General features: G+C 37.8%; 1 protein-coding gene across 1 annotated transcript in view; it reads left to right on the top strand.

Moving 5' to 3' along the window:
- Window positions 1-22,886, top strand: part of MEIS1 (Meis homeobox 1) — a 235,288-nt gene extending 212,402 nt beyond the window's left edge. Inside the window, exons 13-15 of the transcript XR_004624944.1 lie at window positions 16,574-16,625; window positions 22,380-22,435; window positions 22,536-22,886. The gene's annotated coding sequence lies outside the window, so the exon portion shown is untranslated. The remainder of the gene's footprint in view (window positions 1-16,573; window positions 16,626-22,379; window positions 22,436-22,535) is intronic.
- Window positions 22,887-23,435: the final 549 nt, after the last annotated feature.

A 23,435-nucleotide genomic window follows, 5' to 3' on the forward strand; every position in this document is an offset into this window, starting at 1 on the left:
TAATAACCCTTATGTAAGGACGTTTTCCCTCTAGAGCAAACCTAAATCATTACGCTGCACGTTAATTCCATTTCCTCTCTTTTCTCCAGTGAGGAGAAAGAACAGCTGTTTACCATCTTCCCGAGAGGAGACTGAACACACTAAACGGAGAGGCACCAGATCACCCTCAGACTCCCACCGTGTGGGCAAAATAGCGTTGCTATGTCGGTAGTTCTCAAAGTGGTTTCCTGACCAGGGGCATCAGCATCTCTGGGAACCTGTTAGAGATGCAGATTCTCGGGCCCCACCCCAAACCTGCTTAATCAGACTCTGAGGGTGGGTCCACCAGCAATTGGTGTTTTAACAAAACTTTTGGGGGATTTTTGTGCTCCCTGAAGTTTGAGAACTGCTGATAGCATAGCCACGTGGACAGGTCTTAATAATAGTCTTTATCATTCATAGTGTTTTTGTAAAGTTTGTGTGTATGTCTGTACGTAACAGTGCATATATTTGGTGTATTCATCTATGTGAGACTTACTGGCAGGCAGTAGTGCTCAGGTTTCTGTGTAATTGGAATCTAACAGACGCCCTCTGTCCGGGCACTTATGTTCAGAAGAGAGAGCTCGGCTGCGCCTATCTGGGTTTATGTAATGAAGCCCTACCTGGGTTTCAACTTCTGAAACTATAGGTGGAACATAGAATATAGTGAGAAAGGAAAACCCTCTAAACAGATAACCATCATTCACTTCTTTGTGTTCTCTCTCAGACTTGTATTTTTTTATTCAAAACAGATGTGTTTTCCCGAATAGGGTCATGCTATGCATATGATCTTCTCACCTGCATTTTTAAGTTAAGAATGTGGCATGAATGCCGATAGGAACACACACACACACACACACACACACACATACACACACACAGATCATTGTTAGTAATTGTATGGCCAGTTGCCTATTGATGGACCATTAGGTTATTTTCAGTTTTTCTTTCTTTCTTTTTAATCATTATAGAAAACTGAAGTTCTGTTAAGCCATGAATAAAGTGGAGCTAAACATCAATACCCTTAGACTTGTGTGGTCAGGCCCTCACTGTTCTGTACCAGCTTTATGAAAGTTAGAAAAGCAGGTGTTGGGCTTGCATTTCATTATAAGGCCCTCCTTTTCATGAGGACTTTCTTCCAGGTTTTCCTTGGGCTTATAAATAAATATGATTGGAAAGAGTTTTCTTAGGGAATATTAATATGTGGTCCATTGTACACACCGGAAGTTCTGTTATTCTTAAAGAATGTATTTTGAAAGTTTTTTTCAATTTATATGTAAGTTGACTTATTGGTATCTTTCCCTTGATTGGTTGTGACTGCAAATATATAATTTTATATTATTTAGTTTTAGGCTGAGTTTATAGCTGTGAGATATGGAAAAACTAACTAGACCAGTTTATACTTGTGAAATATGGCAAAACCAACTAGACCAGTTTATGCCTCTGAGATATGGCAAAACCAAGTAGAGAGCATGAGAATTGCATCATTGGCTCTGGCTTCATGAGTACGTGACTGGAGCCATCTTTAATAATTTCAGTTGCAGTACAACCTGCGAAGAAGAGTTATAGCCGGAGGGAAGTTTGGAGACTCCCACACATTCTAATTGTTCCAGTACATGTGCGGGTGGTAACACCCCCATTTTGAACCTTGACCTTTACAGAAACTTTCTTGATACTACGCTCAACAAAATGTTAAGCTGCTCTTGGACCACAGACATGCTTTATCTGAACTGTGCTGTATTAAAGGACTCTCTCATTGTTTTTCATTCATGCTTAGCCTTGGGAACTTGGTTACATTGAAGTGAGATTAATGTCTTGAAATGTTACCCAAATCTCTTAGCTAGAGTTTTGAATATTCACAGATTGTGTGGCCCAGTCACCATAACTCCTATTCTTGAAGAGGCTGAGAAAACATATGTCCAGGTTGGAAAACTAGAGACCAAAAGGTTTTCCAACATTCTCATTTGGGTATACGTTAGTCGTCAGGGAATCTTTGCCAGTCGTATGCTTTTGGGCATGGGTTGTGTCTGTGTAGTTCAGTGTTGTGTTACAACACCTAGCGCAGGGCCCAGGTAGAGATTCAATGAATACCGGCTGAAAGAGTGAATGAAAGAAAATATCTTCGTGACTATTTCAATGGGGCAACCAGGAGTGCTGGTTTAAATGATAGCTGGAGGGGTATATGAGAAAGCTTGGGAAAACCTTATAGAAACTTCCGCCCAGGTGCTATTTTACTTAATGCTTAAAATAAGAATGTCCATTACTGAAAAAAAAAAAAGACCCAACTACTAGAAATATTTGTTTTGGGATCTCAACTCAGGTTGTTAAGATGTCCCAAAATATGGCATTTATTTGCTCAAGTCCAACTCTAGTAATACCTATTTGCCAAGGTAGGTATAGTCTAAATATCCAATGGCTTGTTTAACAAAATAGCTTGTCTAGAATAATCAAGAGTTCTCAAAGAACTATTGGTTATGACTAAGGTAGGCTATTAGGACATGAAACACATCATATCCTTTTCCAAATCCTTTGAACCCTTAAAGATGTATTTTTCATGTATTTCACATATTCACAATTTTTTGGTCTTTCATATTCTTCCCTATTTTGAGCAAAAAACCCCTTCTCCTACCATTTTATTTCTTTTCTTCTCATGCTGTCATCTTAGGATGTAAAGTGCTTTTCTTTGAATAGAGTAGAAAAAGAGAGATTGTATTTTCAAACTGTACTGGTAAGGTATAATTTAAGAAAAAATTCAGACAGTGCTGTATTCAACAAATATTAATGCATTTAATATTCCTATGAGCTGGGTATGACCATAATTCTCATTTTGTGGGGGAAATTGAGGCACAGAGAGGTTAAGTAACTTTTCCAAGTTCACGCAACTAGGAAACGAAAGAACCGGGACTCAAACACAGCTTGGCTGTGGTTCCATGGTACAGCTCCTATGCATGTCCTATGTACTGTATTATCAAGCTTTTCTGGGATTGTTGCTCTTTTTTAGGTCATCCGAGGTCATTGCCTTCAACCTTGAGCTTGAGGCAGAAAGTTTCATGTTTGAGGATTTATGGATTAGGAAGCTGCAACACAGTCCAGATTTTCTATTTTTCTTATATTAAAAGTGATGAGCTTAAAAACCTGTAATTTGTAAAGGATAATCATTTCTGAATTGGGGAGGGGGCTTTTTCTGCTATTTAAGTGGGAATTTTATGAGAATAAATGAATTTACTGAGAGAAATGTGATGTTTTGTATCTGAATTCCAATTATGTTATTTTTTCTAATAAAGGTTAACATTTCAAAGGGATAGTTGGCCGTGAAGGCTTGACCTAGAATGATGATGTTTGCAGGTACTTCCCTCTTTTTTGCTTTTTCCCTTTACCCATTCCAGTAGAAAGTGAAAATGCCAGAAAGAAAAATGAGGGAAGAGATAGTATTAAACTAGCACAGGTGCTATTTGCATGGGTGTTGGGAAGTTTTAGGTCTCCTATTTTTTACATTCTCTATAAAGCTTAATTACCATTTTTCAGAGATATACATACTGCAACAGAGCCCCAGATTACTAGGGAAAGGGGTTTTATTAACTTCAGTTGTTTTAAGGAGGAGACCATTATGAAAGAAGAGGAAAAAAAGAGTGAGAACCTATGAGATCAGGATCTATCTTAACTTAGCACTCAATTGAATGAAATTTTTGAAGTGAGGTAATGTTTTCTGATTTTATTTTATTTTAAATTGCTTTTTTTTAAAAATTTATTTGAGAGAGAGAGAGAGAGACAGAGTGCATGAGCAGAAGGGACAAAGGGAGAGGGAGAAAGAATCTCTAGCAGACTCCATGTTGATCGTGGAGCCTGATTCGGGGCTTGATCTCATACCCTGAGATCATGACCTGAGCCAAAACCAAGAGTAGGAGGTTTAACTGACTGGACCACCCAGGTGCCCCTTATTTTATTTTTTTATGGTGAATCTTGTTCAACTTTTTTATAGAAAAATAGGGGGAAAAAATAACCATCATGAGTTAGTTTCAGCTTCCCTAGGATCAGAACTTAATTTGGCAGCTCTCCAAAATATCCTCCTAAGAAAAATCTACCGATCCTATCTTCGACTAAAATTAGTAAGGAATGATATCATGAAGCATTGAAATAGGGTTTTATGTAATTCAATGTGCAGACTGGAATGCTTTGCAAATTAAGGCATCCAAAAGTTGAAGTTTTTCAACTCTAGTGGATGGATAAAGTCTTCATCCTTAATATATAATGAACATATGCAAATCATGGGAAATATTTTCTGAATGCTGATTCTTTTGCCACATGTTAACAAAGACTGTTTCACAGTTTCAAACCAGTCATCGAAGATAATTTTGCTTCTTTCTCTTACCTAGTGAAAATATCCTAAGCTTGTGTGCGAAATCCCCATATCCCTTCGACTTCCAACTGAGAGTTGACAAATATGGCAAGCAAGCAGTCAAATCCTGTCCATTAAGAATTTTGACAATACTATTTATGTACATATAAACTTCAAGGGTATGTGAAGGTGGTTAATTAATCCCTCTGTTATGATCTTTATTTTTTTTCCTTCACTTTTAAAAAGGAAATTGATAAGGAATAAAAATGACTAGAAGCAGTACGATCTCCGACCACATTACCTGGATTTCCAACTTGATGATATTCTACTGAAGAATCACTGAAAGGGGGAGTCAAACGCACATGCTAATGGTGGTGTTGAGGAGGAGGTGGTCAGGAATGGGGGCGATGGGGGTGAGTGGAGAGGAGAAGCAACACAAAAAGAGACCACAGTGTTCTACCATGCACTGCTGGTGTTTTCAGATTAAGATGGGGGATTAAGGAATTTTACTCAGCAATTTGAGATGCTTTGTTAGGGACTGAGGAGATTTGAGCTGCTTTGTTCTCAAACCACATGTTAGTGAAAAAGCAAACAGGCACTTAATCCTGACAGACAGCAGAACTTGACATCAATTTGCCCCTTGGGAGGTGACCAGGAGTTCTAGTTGACGGGCTAAAATGGCCAGCCCTTGTTTTCCTGGAGCCTAATGCCAACATTCCATCCTAACCTGTATTTCTCAGCAGAGTGGCCATAACATAGATGGTTGGACTGACCAAGAGTTTCTAGATATTAGAGACCCTTCCATGTTTTCTAAAAAAACAAAACAACCTTTTGAATGCAAATAATCTACAAGGAGCTAATATTTAAATAGATTTCAAACAGGTCTAATATTTTTGTCACTCAGTTTTGAAAATGAAATACAGAGAAGCTGAGATTCTTTCCTTTTGAAAATAATGGATGGTTTCCTCTAACAATAAAATCATGAGGCAACATATCAATTTTGATCCTATACATGATTGTGAAATAAACATCAATTCTTATGTAGATCTTTGAGGGAAGTTCTACTGAATAACCAATTATATTTTAAGGTCATGTCCTTCAAAGTCACTGAAGTAGGACAAAAGCAAACAAAATGAAAAGGAAAGAAATTAATGGCTTCTTGAATTGGATTTGATACATTAGTAAACTCAAGTGTACACAGTCATACATTCTGGCACATAATCTGAAATTGTGGTGTGAAGGCTAATTTTGCCATCTTGAGTTTGTGCCACCCTCAATCCATTGACCTAAAATGCACTTTTAGTAAGCCCTTGATTTACTAAACTTTGGCGTATGTAGGGAAACCATTTGAAAATCAGAATTGAAGCAGAAAATTTATAAAGCATATTTCAAAACAAATTGTATTACATTATAAAGATTTTCTGGTTGAATATTCAGCTAATCAATGGCTCCCGTAATCTGGTAGGGTATAAAAATCCATTACATCTTAATTAAAAAACAAGTTTTGTCACCAATGCAATGTCGTTATAGTTTTGCACTATTTACACATACCACTTTGAGCCAGGGCACGTCTCTGCTCCCACAGCCCTTGCCTACTGCTCACCCCCCTATGAACTTAGGAAAACCTATCTCTTCATTAACCATACTAACTGCTATACCAACCTCTACACTAACACTGTAGGTGATTTTTTCCATTCTGGTATGAATTCAAAAAGTTCTTCTTAAATAACCATAGAATTATTATTCAAAGAATCTTTCTTTTAGGATTGGTGAGACCCTCTCTGTATTTAAATAGCACCAAACTTATTTTCAAATGACCATGAGCACAGGTTGATGGAAATTTTTGTAGAAGAAAATTATTATTACTTCAGATGGCCATATCTGATTGTTTTCAATTTTGAAACTTTAATTTGAAGGAAAACTGTCTTCACACTGGCCAATGGAATAAACCCATAAAGGTGTTTGTTTGCTTAGTTGCCAGATCTGAAGAAGAGACACCATTTTCATGACTTTGTAGGTCCTTCATTATTTATTACAAGTACCAGTGGGAGAGAAATCCAAAATTTGAAATACTTCTGAGGGACGCACAGTCATTCACTTCATTTAAAACAATATATGCCGGCCTTTAGATGGCCTTTGAGTTGTGTTGTGCTTCTCTGTTTTTAGGAAGTTTTACTGGGCGTATTATAAGGATCAAATGCAGGGTGAGCTAAAATCAGAAACATGGTATTCGTTCATTTAACTCTGGTACAGTAGAGCAAATTCAGGGTGACTCAAGGGACACAATGTCTTGTAAAACATATGTACTTAATATAAGGGTCATAAAACTTATTAAATTAAAAGCTAGGTTAAAAATAGGAAGAAAATTTATGCTGCTGTCTAAAATAGCAATAATTTCCCTTTGGCCTTTCTCTTTCCAAGTAATATGGATTCTGGTCAGGAAGGAAAAAAAGGCTAACTTGTGAAATCTTCATTTTGTAGGACCAAATGCAAATCTCTTTTAACTGCGGCATACATCGTAATGGACAAGTGACACAGCTGAAAATAGAGGAGCAGGAAGATAAGACGTTAAACCTTGAAAGTACACTCAGGTCTAGGCTTCAAGGTGACCTTGTCCCTGAGCCTAAACGACAAACCCTACCAGTGCTAGCAGGTGTCCAGGAAGAATAGTTTAAGGGTTATGAGGACAATAGAAACACTATTTTTTCAGTAGTTGATCCGGCCATGGGGCAGCTGTATGGTGAAGGGGCATAGAACATGATCAGTCTGGGGCTGCTCAGATGGGGTGCAGCAAAGCATCCCCAAGAAAAACCTTCCAACTTTGTTCAAGCAAAGCCTGGGCTGTACGAAGTCTATGGAGTCCAGAAAACTTGAAGGCAAGATTGACCTGCTCCTTGCACCTCACTTTGCTGCTGCTGGGCCACTCTGGGCTGGAAAATGACACACAACTTCGAAGGTTTCGGATAGAGGGTGGCCTCAACTTTTTAAGCATCTGTGTCCCCTTTTAATCCACATAGCTAAAGTAGATTGAGCTTGCTCAAATATTTATCCTCAACATGATAGCCGTTTTCCTAGTTGGTGCTCCTCGATGTAGCATCTCAGGAATTCGAAACCAACATAATTACCAATTTCCTTCTACTGTATTCACACAAGTCTTAAGGCTGTTGAGAAGGAACCTTGCTTGGTCATGCACCCGTTTGCTCTGAGCCCCATTCCTGCTCTTTTCTTGCTCTTTCATATTCTAGGGGGCTTACGCCTGCCAAGTACCTTGCCATCTGCCTTCAATAAATGTTCTCCCAAAGAAGCCTCTCAGTAGAGAGGTTGGGAGAGGCTGGGATATTCCACCCCCTGTCTCCATGTGCTTTCAAAGTGTTCTGGCAATGGCTGCATCTCCTCTGAGGTCCCAGAACCTGTCCCTTTTCCTTGGTTCCTTCGATCTAGGGATAGCAGTGGCTTCCTACTATTGCCAAACTCTTGGTGGGTCTCTATTTGACCTTTCAGTTCTTTCGATACCTTTGTGACTAGTTCCCTAGTTTAAATCCCCCTGTTGAACTATCTGGTGGTGATTCTAGTTTCCCGACCAGATCCTGACTAATACAACAACCAACTGCTTTTTCACTTAGACGTTGTGGGTTCAAAAGGTGATTCTGTTTGACATCTTTGGGGGTGTTTCATTGTCTGTTGACCAGCGGGTAGGCTGCTGAATCCCAGTGGTCACTTTGGCAATTGGCACTCTCTTTGGTAGAAGTGGAACATACATGTTGGAAAGCAAAATGAGGAAGTAACCTCTAAGGACCTTTATAAGATGGATATTTTAGGGGTACAAGAGAAGGCACATTGAAGGCAACCTGTGGACAAGTTGCTAACCTTGGCCAACTCCCCTGAGCTGGACAGCACTGAGCATGAATGGAGGTTTCCTGTGGCCCTTGGAAAAACTCTCCCAAATCCCCATAATGCATTTTTTTTTGTCCTTGAAATCCTTTTTTTTTTTTTTTTAAATAAAGTCAGCAAGTATCCTGCCAGTGTAAAAACATCCATCCTCATTTGAACTAACATGGGTAATACACACATGCACACTCAGGGGTTCCACTAACTTCCTTCCATCAGTAAAGGAACTCTCAAAATCATAAACCAGGTTCTCTCTTTTTGTTCTCCCTCTTTCTCTACTTGGTTACATTTCTCACAGAACTAAAAGTTGATTTCCATGATAAGCTTCATAGGCTGCTATCTGAAATTAGTTTGCCCAAAAGAGAGCTCTAAATGCTGGAAGAGAAAAACACACAAACCCCAAACCAAACAGATTTGCCTTTTGAAATACCTTCTTGAAGACTGACGTTTGCAGGGACCTTCAGAATACAGGATGTGGCAATTTTGATCCAATTTCTCCAGCGATAGTGGGGACTGGACCAAACAGTGCTGCTGCTAACATTGTCATTGGTGAGATGAGTAGAGCTGGAGGAGACCATTTTCTTTGCTTTTAACTTCAGAGCCTTTGGGTATCCATTCCCCATTCACAGAACTCACACTGGCCTGAGCCGTTTTTTCATAAGGCTCTCAGTAAGGCTTGGGAAAGCTTGAGAAGGGAATGCTCATTTTTTTTGAAGTCTTTCTTTTGAACCCACTAATTTTATGAAATTTAAGCACATTGTTCATTGTGTAATTATAGATGAAATATTAGAGAAGTGGATTAATTATACACAAGGCACTCAAGCCCAATTAAACTAGCATCTGTGGCGAATGTAAGGGTATTCTCTTTCACTAATAAGAAATACTTTCTGAACAACAGAGAATAAAATCGTTAAATTGGATATGCTGTGGAGATTATAAATATCCTATTAGCATAGAAAATGAGGGTTAACCTTATTTAATCACTGCATGCCAGATCATCAAAAGTCATACTGAACCCCTGTAATGTTACTGTATCTGTTCTGGAAAATAATAATAAAAACCCCACTATTAATAAACATAGCTCACTGGATGCTATTCTCGTGTACTAAATTAAACTGTTGGAGAAACTCAAGTATTCCCTTAATTGCTTAACAAAATGGCAAAAATACTTTTGTCTGCTCCTGGTGATACCACGGTGGATTCAGATTTATGTCATCCTAGTAGCTGGAAAGGTGTGTCTCCCTAGCTAGGCAAATTAGCCTACTTCAAAATAAGTCAAATATCTAATCCCTTCTAGCTAGTACCACCAGTGACCTTTTGAAAATGTAAATTAAGTGATTGCACACACCCGGGGTGTGTTCGAAATGAAAACGTATGTGCTTGAGACATCGTGCAGCCTTCGCTTCAGGTATTAATCGGCAGAGTACGAACCCAGGGATATTTGTGTTTTCCTCTGGGTCTCAGGACGTTCTGTGACTCTTGTTCTTGGGCTAAATTGTCAGGTCTGGGCAGAGCAACCTCTGTAGTTCAGCAAGAACAAGGAGTTATCCAAATTCGAGTTATCCCTTATTAGAAGTGTAGGTTCTGTGCATAACAAGAAAGTCATAACAGCAGAACTGAAGGCAGCCAGTTTATGTATCACTCGCATGGCTCATAGCTCGCGCAGCAGAAGGACAGACACCAGTGACCGGGGATGATGCCTCGGGAGCAGGACTTTGTTGGGACAGAGGGAAAGAGCTGAAATCAGTCTTCCTTTCCCTCCTTCCCTCCCTGTTTTTCTCTCTTCCTTTTTTTTCCCTCCCTCCCTTCCAAAGAGTTCTTGTTTATATCCCTCTCAAGATTTGAAGGCTGCTTGCCTTTTATTCTTGTGAAAATCTTAAAGAGCCTGGAATATAAACATATTTATAAATATTGACAGTGATTGTGACTAATACAACTTTAGGTTCCCAATTAGGTGCATTTATTATTTTTTTAAATTTATTTTTTTAAGTAGGCTCCACGCCTAGCGTGGAGCCCAGTGCGGGGCCTGAACTCATGACCCTGAGATCAAGACCTGAGCTGAGATCAAGAGCCAGACTTTTTTTTTTTTTTTTTTAAGATTTNAGCCAGACTCTTAACCACCTGAGCCACGCAGGCACCCCGCGGCTCATTTATTTAAAAAAAAAAAAATCAACATGTACACTTTTATTTTTTTAATTTTTTTTTTTTTTAGTGGGGTCCTTCCTCTTACTTTGCCTGTGTCTTCTCCCCAAGAAAACAAGTTCAGTCCAAACTTCCGTGAAAGCTCAGATGGAATTTCAAAGAAACTGAAAAGAAGCTGGAGGTAAGCGGTACGCAGGGGGCAGGGCAGGCCACCCTGGCCGTCCCTTCCTGGAGGGATGCAATCCAGGAGTACAGAAAGGTCTGCACGGGAAGTGGAAATTTGAAAAAGCACAACAAAGACATAAATATAATATGATTTGATCCCATATGTTTCAGGGTGCCCATGCAAAGAAAGCCAGGGATATGTGCAAGAGAAATTATGGGGAACTCCTTTTGTGTCCTTGGGACCAAAGCTTGCTAAGCCAAGGACGGAGGTTTTCTTTCGTTTCAGGGCCATAAACGGTTCCAGTTTTTCTCCAGGTTCCTTGGTTTTTAAGGTCACTCGTACCAATAATATTTCATATATATATATATATAGTCTTCTATGGCTCCTTTCTGCTACAGAGAGGGCAATGTGAAGTGAATACAGTGTTAATAATAGCTATTTTGCCCTTTTGAGCAAACCAACAAGTAAGACTTTCAGCTTTTATTTTTCTTCTCCTTAAAACCAATGAATGTGCTCTTTTTCCGGGGTAATTTTTATAATTCATTGGAAGTGCCGGGTGAATTAAAGACAGTCCTGTGCATACACATTTTAGGTGAGGTTGTGGGTCTGCCATGACAATATCACTTTAAGTGGACCTTCTTCCTTCTTTTCTTTTTTATTCTCTTCAGGTCCAGCCTGCATAGCGATTTAGCCAGACCTCAGCATCATCACATTATGGGTAAATGGTTTGGTTGTGACACAGGATCATTTTGACTTCAGAAAAGCAGTAGTCAGTGTCTAGAAGGAAAAAAAAAAGCTCTTTATTGAGACGATCAAAAGGGACATAAAGGCAAAAACTGACTTTCACTGCAACAGGACTGAGGACCAGGCCTCCAGTGTCCTTATTGTAATTCATTGCTTGTTTCTAGGCCCCATGATAGAATTCTTCCATAACAGACAGAGGACTTTGTGAAATTGTAAATGAGTATGACTTCAAGCACTCTGTGGAAATATATTCTCCCCCTATAGCCCATACATTATTTCTGCTTAGTTATGGTGGCTCACATTTCCCGTAACTATCAGAGAGAGAACTTAATTCAACTCACACCACATCACTTTAAAATTGTGCAGCTCTCTTAATCAACCTTTGTATCAGCCACAAATGTGCAGTATGACCTAATTTGAAAATGTCTCAAAGTGCTGACTCAAACTGTTAGTGAATAAAGGCTAGTCATTACCATTATGACACTAATGTGATGCAAAATAAAATTGAGTTGCATCAGCTGAACATTAGTTTGCAAAAATATTAGTGATTGAAGCCATTTTCTGTTCATATTTTATTTATACTTATAGATATGTATATATACATACATATGCATATATTTATTTATTTTTTGTTTTTCTGAAACAGCCTTGCAACGAAATTTTTAAGTGCAGAGGAAGGAAGTCACGTTTTTAACACTGACAAAGCCACTAGATTAAAAGTAGATCATAAGTCCATCATGATCTCCCTTCTATAAGATGAAGACACATGCTTACTGAGTTCCTATTAGATTATTTATAAACATATAAGCACTAACGTATGAAAATTATCTTTTCCCCTGCACTTTGGTGCCAGATTCTAAGATTTTCAACAGCTTTGGGACTATTTATTACTTACTATTTTGCCTCACTCACAAATTCTCTGACTTTCATGTCTGGGAATAATAAGGATTTGGATTTCTTTCTTTTATGGACTCTCTTTCAAATTTCTTTACTTGACCAAGAAAAATTTTTTGAGATAGAAATACTCTGAATAAATATTGTCATTCATTACTTTTGAGCAAAAGAAAATACGATACAGGACTGGAAATTATTTAGTCTCACCCCTACCGATGATACTTTAAAGAACGCACCATAAATTATCTTTTTCTTATACAGTTTAGATGGTTTTCAAGAAATGTACACGGGCTTATTTAATACTTACACACCCTCGAGCTAGTATTGGTTTCAATCTGTAAACTGATCAGTAATAGTTGAAAATAAATTGGCACGAATCTTTCCTAAATTAGAGAAATTGTCCTGGCGGTCAATCAGAAATTCTGCTTGGCATCCGAGTTTGGGTTTCTTGAATTCTGAAAATTCTGAACATAAAAGCTAAGCATTTGTGATTAAATACTTCTGATTTTATTTACTTTACAGTGAGAATAAGCCGAGCACACAAACACAAAGGAGATGGGTTATTCTTTAAAATTTTCAAGGACCAGAAGTTTTGGCTATCCAGAAATTATTTAACCTGTTAGAGTGGCGAGATATATATATATATATATATATATACATATATATATATATATATACTCTTTGTAATGTATCATGACAAGCCATTGGTAGAAAATACAGCTAAATTAAAATGCTGACAAGCCTAGTTCATTCACTTCTTAGAAAAACAAGTAAAACCTTAAAGCAAGACGTGTAGAAATTTGCTACTATGTGATGACTTTAGTATTTTAGTCCGTTTTACATTATGTCATATGTGGTTTGGGCTGTTTTTATGACCTATGTTTTATTTCCACATGAAGATAATCCAGATTTTAAAAAAGTAAGTTTGAAAAATTTCAAAGCGGACTTGCCAAAACCAGCATTCAGCAGCACGGGGGCTCTCAAGCACACACACACAGGCACACTTTCCATTTACCTAAAAAAAGAGGATCGCCTTTTTCAGCTAAAATACCATTGTTCTTACTTTCAGGTTCCAGGGGGAAAAGGTGTGTGGGTGTGATCGCTGTAAATGGATTGCCAGTCTCTTAACAGTCCATCATTCTTAAATGATAGAAGTGTAGCAGCACCCTCGGAGAAAAATCTTTCCTGTGGATTTGACTTTGTCCATGCCAGGACAAATTGCGTGCAAAGTTGGAATAATTCTAAGATGTAAGACACCTCCATGACTGTCCTTGGAAGACTGAGGAGCTGACATTCCTCTTTGGAAGATGAGGGGAGAACGGCCCCCTCTGCCCTCTTAATTGATGATTTACTGTGCTCTTCCCTGGGGCCACAACCGATGATCTGTAAGCTTGTTGAATTTTGAAGCAAATACTAAATATAATCAATATATAAAAATAAAAAAAGAGAGAGAAAAAAATGCAATGAAAATTTATGACCTTAACATTCCTTCAGGGTCAAGCAATTTATCAAATTCTCTCACTTTCTGGTTTCAATTACACAGCCATTGTGGAAGGAACTTATTTTAGCAGGTTCATTTGCCTCAGTGGGGAATACAGGACTTTGGCCTAATGCTTCACCTTTAGTGCAGGCCATTTGAGCCTTAGAACAAATACCAATCATCACTCTTTGGGAAAAAAGAATCTGCATCGGCGTGGCCTATTGGAATGGGGTTTCTGTCAAGGTAAACGGTTGTCGGCAATGACTGTGGTAGAGTGGCGATAAATCCCATTTTATTGCTGAAAAATTCCAGCTTCTCTCCATGCCTGACAGCTCCCCACATTCTCATACCCATTTGGGCAATTTCTGCGCTGTGTCCATCTGGTTCTCATTACCTCTCAACCTGCCTGCGTCTGATCCAGAAAAAGTGCAGGTCAGAAACAGGGGAAAAGAACCGAGGTGATGGACAAAACAGAAAGCACGGGGGTGGCCCTTGGGGGTCGGGGTAGAGGTGAGGAGCAACAGGGAAGGGGGGATCCCAGCTTAGGGTTGGACCAGTTGCTGGAAGGGGCCAGTTAGAGATATTACAGAATGATAAGGACAGAGCCCCAGCCAGGAAGCTGGAGGAACGTGTGTCTTCAGATCCAGGCCTTTAAAAGGCACCTGCCTTAAGGTGGAGGAGGGAGAGACAATGTGGTGGGTGGAGGGGGCAGATTAAGAGAAGCAGAGAAGGGACAGTCCAGCCCATTTCCTCTATTAAGGGCACTGTATCAGGGAGCGGAGGACCTAGTCTAATCAAGCATCAAGCATCGAGGAGCTTGGAGCGCCATGTACACGGTTGGCATGCTTCTACGTGTGGGGATAAAACTCTGCTAGAGATTTTATCTTGGTTCAAGAATATAATCTTTTGAAGAAGAAAGCTCTAGGGACTTCAACAGAGTTGTCTCCATTCATTTTTCTGAGAAAATTAATTTTTAAAATGAACGTGTCCTAATCAGTACCTTTAGGATGGGCTCATTCATGGAACGAAATGACAGGACTAGCGCTGAGTCACCTGGGTATTCATAACCCTACACAGGATCACTTTCAGAACTGCTGTGCATTTATGCTTTCAGAAACTTGGCCTCATTCTCAGAAGCTGAAATCCTTTTGATCACAATTGCTCCTGACTTAAAATTACCTAGAGTCACTGTAAGATGCTTCCTCGGGACAAAAAAGAAATACATATGGTAAATATCTGACAGTAGGTCTTAACAGTAAGCCCCCTTACAGATTAAGCGACATTAGACTGGGACAAAACCATATATTTATGTATGTTTAATATAAAATTGTCTTGTTATTATTGTGCTGGGGTAATTAGAATTAATACCAAAATAAAATCTATGGAAAGTACATTGAAGTCTAAGTGATGAAGATCTGGGAACTTTTAATAAAGAAAAAATAGAATTAGCTGAATGGTGAGATGGATGGTAGTTATTTTACCACCTATTCCAAAGGCAGATTCTACATACAAATGTCTGAAAACCAGGTTGGCGGTGTGTTCTGAAATATGTTGGGAAGTTATGGCATTGCTGTGATTTGCAGATGGCCTACTATGCTAGGTGAGTTTGGACAGACAATACCTCCCAGCATCCTCTGCATCTTAGGGGTGCAGGGTGCATTTCAGGTCCTCAAAGTTCACTTTTTTGACGGTGAGACCCCTAAGTGCTACCACGGATGTCTCAGTTTTATTCCTTGAATTCTAATATCAAAATGGTATTACATTGTAGTTGCTGAGCTGGACCTTGTAGGCAAGAAACACTGGCTTTCAAAATTTGAGACTTAATTTCTAAAATTTTAAGCCATGTATGCTCAGAAGAGATTCTATAAAATATATCTGGAGCTGTAAGTGAACACTGCATGGGACATTTAAGCGGCGAAAGAGATTGTCAGGATTTTAAATTAAAGTAACTAGATAATTTGGACTGAAGTAAATTACAGGTGATAAAAAATAGAAGTTTGTTATTTGGCAGCTTTAAAGTGAATACCTTTAGTCAACAAGTACAGTTCTAAAACAGACATTTTCACGTGTACATATTAAAAGGCATAAACCTTTGGCTAGTACCACGTATGCATTAAAATGGCCATAGAGAACGGCATCTCTAATTTGGAAAGTAATTTCAGATTCTTAGCCCAAAAGAATCTCCCTCCCTTGAACTTTACTTTTCTGGTCTGTACATATAGCAGTTATGTGATCATTGGAACTCTAAAGAATATTTGTTTCTCTTAGTAGCGTAGCAGAAAATTAATGGCGTGGGGGAGGGAGAAGTGACAACTTAACTTGATGCTTGATAGCTGTTTACTTATAAATGTGTGTCCAGATTTCAGTGTCCTGTAAAAGAAAGGGAAAATAAAGAAACCAAAGCATCCATATGGCTTTTACGCAACTTAGGACACATGGAAGAAAGTGCTTAGAAGGCTAGTGAAATATTTACTAAACAAATCATTTACATTAAACTTTTATATACACAGAACCCAGAGCACCTGCAAAAAGAGAACCAACTTGAGCTATGAGAAATATTTCGGCATCAAAATGGTTAATAGTATTATAGCTTCAAAAGAGCCTATTGGCTCACCCTCAAGGATGCCCTGCAGTTGTTGTGAAAGTCATCAGATGAAGCTAGCCTTCTCAGCTAGCCTTTAGATTTGTCTGCTAACAGTAAAAATACTATAATAAATCGGTAACATATGTTGCCAGGCAAGGAAAAGTGATATAAATAAAGAGACCAGGAGACCCACACCAAGTACAATGTGAAAAGAATTTAACTTTCAATCTATTCGTTGGCTAATTATCATTTGAAAAGTAATTTGAAAGTGTTATAGTTATTTGCTTATATTCTTCCTCATTTTTCTTTTTTTCTCTTCAGATTGCATTCTTACCCAAATACTCTTCGTGATTGCCTGCTTTGCGGCTTTGGGGTAAGTCCCAGTTTTCCACAACCTTAAGAAAAAAAAATGCATAACATAAAAGATGCCAAAAAGACTTATGTGTCCTGATGTGCGGGTTTTGTGAAATATACATGGGTTTGTGGGGGGGGGCAGGGAGCGATGTTGGTAATGAAATAAAGAGAAGGGGTTTGTTTCTGCAAGATCAAGAGTGTGCGAGAAAGTGTGCATTGCAAACAAGGCTCCCTTCAGGAAAGCCACCTCTGGAATGGAAATGACAAAGCTTGGAACACACACAATCAATTATTTTCACTAGCATTTAAAATATAGAAAACAAAATCTGCTTTGGGAATTGACTGAATATTTTATTTAGCTTTTTTATTGAGACATCCTTTGAAAAATGGCATAATATAAATAGTTTTACAAAGCAACAATATAATCAATCTTTAAACTAGAATATAAATCAAGGATTTCATTAACTGCTAGTAGCCAGTTTAAATTGTAGTCTTGTCCATAATGTCTATCTATCTATGTATGTCCAAGTTATATTAAAAACCTTTAAATGGCTTTGTAATATCAGCTACATCTAGCTATTATAATAATTAATGGTACTGTTTTATAAATCAATACATGTATTCTTGATAAATTCATATCCAGTTAATGGTGTAATTTAAATAAAAAATTAATGTAATAAAGGACATACAGAAACAGGCAGGAAATCTTTAAAGGTTAAGATACAAATTTGTCTAAATTTATTTTTAAACTGTTTTGAAAAAGTTTATACTTAAAATCAGCTGAGATTTACCTTGTTTCTGTAAAACTAATCTTGCCATGTCTATTGGTATCCAGTAATGAGTCTGTAAGTTATTTTCTTTTTTAACTGTTAAGTTTTAATTACATGCTTATGATACTACGAGATATTTTACTATTGTTATACTTTTGCAATTATTGAACATTCTTTAGAAAAATAGAACAAAACTAAAAATCTCAAACCAGTAATTTATTTTTAATACATGAATGAAATGTAAATGCTTTATGTATATATTTTTGTTATCTATAAATGAACTATTCTGAGCATCTCCAAAGCCATATACAAATTTTATTTATAGCGCAAAAGGGCTGATTAGTTCAATAAATTTGCATGCGCAAGAGCCCACCATTTTTACTGCTTTCACTGAATGCACATCCTAGGAATTTGAGAAAGAAAAGAAAAATGCATTGAAGAGTCTGAAATGTATTTTGACGCTGCACACGGGTGGGGAAACGCACTACAAAGAGAAAAGTGTATCATTGCTCTGATTTAAAAAATACATACCAAAGGCATATTAAGGAATAACAAGATCTAGAAAAACAACTGGATATTGTATGTTATCAAATACAATCTTAAATCTTTCCAAATAAAATTTCATTTGGTTTAGAGAGTAAGCATTTTGCACAAAATATCTTTCAGAATCATGCAGACCAGTCTGCCCTGCCGTTCTCTGTGACATGGTGCAGAAATGTTACTTTAATCCACTAAGCTTTTTCTGACATTTTTCTTAACATTGCTGAGCCTTATTTCGAGCAGCAAAGGAGACGTGTGCAGTTTCCTTTGACACTGATGGGTGTTTCAAAATGTTACGAGAGAGAGAGAGAGAGAGAGAGAGAGGAGAGAGAGAGGGAGAGAGAGAGGAGAGAGAGAAAAGATTTGCTGCCAGTCACTTTATCAATAGAACTACAGGAGCAATTACTATTTGTTAAAAGTTTACATTTCAAATGAAGCTAAATTTTAAAGAAGGCTCATCCTTTTAAAAGCCTGCTGCTTGGAAGAGAGGAAAGAGAATGCACATTGGTGATCACATGTTAAAGTGCACTCAAGTACTGGAACCATTTAAAATGTATTGTGTTTTTAGATGAAGCCTACAGCAAAACCTCTCCTAAGAGGCTTAATTTAGGTTTTGTAGGAGGAACATAAAAAAGACCAGGTTACAGCAACACGCTGAAATATGGGGTACATTTTAAATATCTTCATTTAAAAACGTATGTTTATTTTCCCTCCTGGGATCACTAACATGTGTCTCGACAGAGAAAGCAAGGACATGCTACATTCTTAAAAATTATCTGTTAAAGGGATCACATTCCAAGACAGGTTTGAGCATTTTTATTACTACCGATAACCTCTTAATTATGTCACTGCCTTCCACTTGTTAATCAGGGACATTCAGCATGGTTAACCGGTTGCCTTTAGATGACTGCATTATTATTAAGAATTAAAAACTCATTTTATTCCCATCATCATGTTATTGCATATATGATTTTAGCACTGCTAAAAACTTATTTACCTGCTTTAAATACAGAACACCTAAGAACAGGTCTAGATGCCCGTTAACGATGTTGTTCATTACTTCTAGGTGCAGCTCATGGAAATCTTTAAGGGATAGATAATTTTACTTTTCCTGTCTCACCGCCCCCGCCCCCGTCTTCACAATTCCTATTTGAACCAATTTTAGGTTTCTTCTGTAGCCACCAGCATCTGAGATAGTCAGAGACTTTTTCAGAGAGCAAGGTGTAAGTGGAGTAAATAAAATCATGTTTCACTGTTGTTTTATCAACCCTCCTACGTAGTTTTCCTGCCAGCCAACCTGGGCTGTTAAGACCCATAAAATTATGCAATAGTGACTTCTTTGAGGTTCTCTAATCAGATGATGGCCGGTGTTAGGAGGGAAGGGCCCAAGGCAATGTTGCTGGCACTTAACGCCGGGTTTGGTCATTACTTGCCTGGTAGAGAGACCAATAAACCGATGATTACTATCCTATAAGGAGCCAATATTTTACATTTATCCTAGTTATTTCTTTTCTTTTCTTTTCCACGTCTTATAGCAGCAAGTATTTGTCAAGAAGATCTATGAGGAATAACCTCACAGGCCCCTTAAAAATAAGAATTTTCCTAGCGTGAAATGATGCCTTTTGTGGAATGTTGAGAATGATTTTGGCTTTTATAAGAGCAAAGGTTTGATTACTTTAAAGTCGTTTTCTTTCAGAGGTGGACAGTCCCAGACACCACTCCCCACTCTCCTGTCCCCTTCTCTGTCTATGACAGGTTCACAGGCTGCAACCAAGGGGTTTTAAAATGCAAATATTTATATTGAAGCTCTGGCAATAACAGAGTCATTTTGCTTCCTCTGTTAGCCTGTGATAATTGATGCTTCATACCTGGGACTATGTTTCATTTATCTCTTTACACATGAAGATATTACATAAATACGAGATAATTTATGGAAAGGAAACAGCCATTTGAAATGATAATCCTAAATTTGACTATAAAATCTTGACAGACTTTAAGAGTCAAAGATGCAGATTTCCACAGTTTTAAAGAAAACTTGGTTGCAACTGGGAAATTTGTGCATTTTGAACCCTTACTGCATTTGAATGCCTGCATGGATCCAAAAAAAAAAAAGAGGGCTAAAAGGAAGTCAGAAGAGAAAGGGTGTGAATTTAACATGTGCTTTAGACTAACACACTCAACCACACGTTCAGACTTCTCGTTACAATTTTATTGGCTTTCTCTTTATATCCAAAGATCATTTTTAAATAGCTAAGGCAAATTGCAAAATCGCAAGTCTCCTGAAGTGCCTTTTCCTCCCTGGGATCCTCCTCTTAGAATGAACAGAGGTATGCCGAGGACTGGACCCCGAGTTCGCAACCTCGTACAAAGCCAGGCGATTCTTGAGCCAAACAAACAAAGGGGGTGTAAGCGATTTCATTTATTTTGATAATCCTCTTGCACAGAAGCTTCATGCCGTCTTTGTCAAAGTGAATGACAACAATTTGGCTAACTCTCTCTGAGCTGCACTCAACAGTGACAGGCAAATTATCAGAGGCCCTGCACTTCTTATTATCAGAGGAGAAGCCATCAGGGGGACGCATGGAGGATACCTCTCCCTTGTCACTATTTGTCAGTGGGACAAGGGCCACTGCTATGGGTAGCTGACAGGTAATTTCAACAATAACAATTACTCCTATTACTGGTGTCATAAACAATTCGCCCAAGGCATGACAATAGCAAAGCTTTATAATTCAATGCCATATAAATAAATGCCAGCAGGTAACAAGTAATTTAGCTCCAATCAAGCTTTCACCCCGGCATTAATATTGTTATTGCAAGAAAATGGAAAATTGAAAAAATTCAATATGTTAATGAATTAAGAGAGGTTCAAGGGCTAGACAGAGGGGTTGAAAAAGGGAAACCAAAATTATTATGGTGTCATATTTGGTGCCATCCTGAGGGCCAAAGAGCAGCATAATTACTTTAAGATAAGACGGGGAGCCAGGAACGCTGCTGCCTTAGACTTCAGACCTGGGAAAAATGTGACATGGCCTTTCAGAATCTCCTTTCTCCGATTTCCGAAGAATATAAGTAGAAATACGAGAATGTGTATATAATGTAGCATTTCACTGGCTTTTTTTTCCCCCACCTGAAATATTTCATATGAAACAGAGGCATGAGTATCAAAGGAACATTTCCGTCTGTTTAAGAAAATCGCATCACCACCTGCTTCCTTGACATTAAGTCTTGTAATGAAACTATTTTAGTAAGCCTATTTTTATCTGTGGTGAAGGTAATGCTGAAAATCCTTCTTTGCTCTCCAGCTGTCCACCTTTTGGAAGTGGACTGACTAGAACATACAGTCCAATCTTCCTCCATAAAACTTCCTGATCAAACGAATTTGCATTTTCAGTATTTGTCCAGCAAGACAATGTGCCATCGTGGTGACAGCGGTGTAAGAATTTGAAAATCTCTAATTAGGAGAGCTGCAGAGCAATTAATGCATGTCAAATTTTACTTCATCAAGTGCCACTCTAATTTTCCTCTAAAAATTAATGGATTTCTTTTTCTTTTGGTATGTGTGTGTGTCCCCTTAAGGCAATGTTGATTCAAATCTGCTCAAGATGCAGTGTTGCACAGCTAAGCATCTTCTTGATTACAATCCGCCACACTTCTAACTGCGCTCATTCTCACTGCCACGGATACTTTGTCAACAGTCAAATTACACCATGCTGATAACAATGCATAATGGTGCTCCTCCTCCGAGGCCCCTAGCAGGAGAGGGGGTTCATAAAAATGTGATGTTTTCTTCTCAACTCTTTCTAAAGGAAGTTTGTATGACCAGGTCACTAGTCAGGCAATTTTTTTGAAATTAATTTGTTAATTTCAAGAAAAAGAATGCAGTGATAGGATACGAAAATATCTCATTGAAAAAAAAAATCAGAGGAAGAATGAGGAATTGAGAATATCTGTGGCCAAAGTTTTGCTTAAACACTTTGTTCGGAGACATTTTCAAGAGCACTAGTCTTGGTAAAATACCAGGGTTTCTTTCTTTCTTTCTTTTTTTTTTTTCTTTACTTATGAGCTATAAACATTGGAAGCCTCTCTTGAACAGACAGTATTTAGATTGTGAGAGAAGTTTGTTTAACTGCCATATTTGCCAGAATCCTCAAAACATCACAGGACACTGAAGATAAATGACTTTTTTTTTTTTTTTTAAGGTCAGGACTGTATCTTCCAGATAAATGTTGATTCATTTTAACTATTTTTTATCCTACTTGCTTGTTGCAGATTCATGTGCCAGAGTCATCAGCACATGTGAGGATTATTTCTCACTGAAAAAATGAAAGAAGCACACTGATTAGATGATTCTACATTCAATTCTTTTTAGAGTTTATTCAGATTTTGTATTTCTAAAACATGATCAGATCCAAAACAAAAATGGGGAAATTAAACAAAATGCTAAACGTATCTCTTTGCAGATTCCCCAGGGAGTAGAGAACATTCACATGGATTGACATCCCAATTTTCTCATCCTGTAAGTATATTTTTGATTATGTGTTTTCTTTAGTCATATTTATTTAGTTAAAAAAATCTAAATCTAAATACACTTCATTTTTTTTTTTTTTAATTCACAGGTTGAATCCGGCTTTTTCATTTCCTGACAACTAACTCAAAAATCTTAAATTTGGTATTTTGAGGTTTGTATTTCCAAATATCCCAAAACTCTTCCTTTTCTTATGGCCCCTCCCCAGCATGTTCTGAAGTGGCCTATTTCAAACAAAAGAAGATGACATCCCTCTTTCAACTAGCAAATGTTGGATTCTCTAAACCGACTGGGGGCAAACTGGAAGTTTTGCAATTAGATTCACACAAACTGAATTATGTTCATTATTCCCAAACATTCTTCTTCGAACTTTACAAATATAACAATACTGAGTTTACAGTTTCCTGTGGCTTGTTTACAAATAAAGGTATCTCGACAAAAACCAAGCTCCGTGTATTTTTGAAAAACGAAAACGTGGAACGATCTCATATTAAAACATTACAAAAGGATTGTAAAGGGAAATTTAAAAGGAGAAAACTTGATTATATAATGCAATCCAGCAGTAATCAATTTTACCTTCAATATCTTGCTTTTGTTTTCAAAATGCTAAATAAACAATACATAATGCATCCCTCATCAGCCAAACCATGGAGGCTCTGTGCTCAAATAACAGGAAACATATTCAATTTTCCTAACAGAAGACAGTTCATTAAGCTGTGCCACATCAAATAAAACTTTAATTTCTCCAGCATCAGAGTCGCAATGAAAGCAATTGAAGAAGATGAGCCATATGGTACTTCTATCAGCAAACACATATTGCTCATTCCCCCAAAGTTTTCTAATTCTGCTCCCCAGACCTGTGTAATATAGATAATGTGCTCCGAGAGCAGCAACCGTGAGCTATCTAGTGTACACTTCTAATACTGTATTTAATGGGAAATAATGAATCATAAAAGCCTGCAGAAGACGGCTTTTGCGAACCTAAATCTCA

The sequence above is a fragment of the Ailuropoda melanoleuca genome, chromosome 4, assembly GCF_002007445.2.
Source record: "Ailuropoda melanoleuca isolate Jingjing chromosome 4, ASM200744v2, whole genome shotgun sequence".
NCBI lineage: Eukaryota > Metazoa > Chordata > Mammalia > Carnivora > Ursidae > Ailuropoda > Ailuropoda melanoleuca.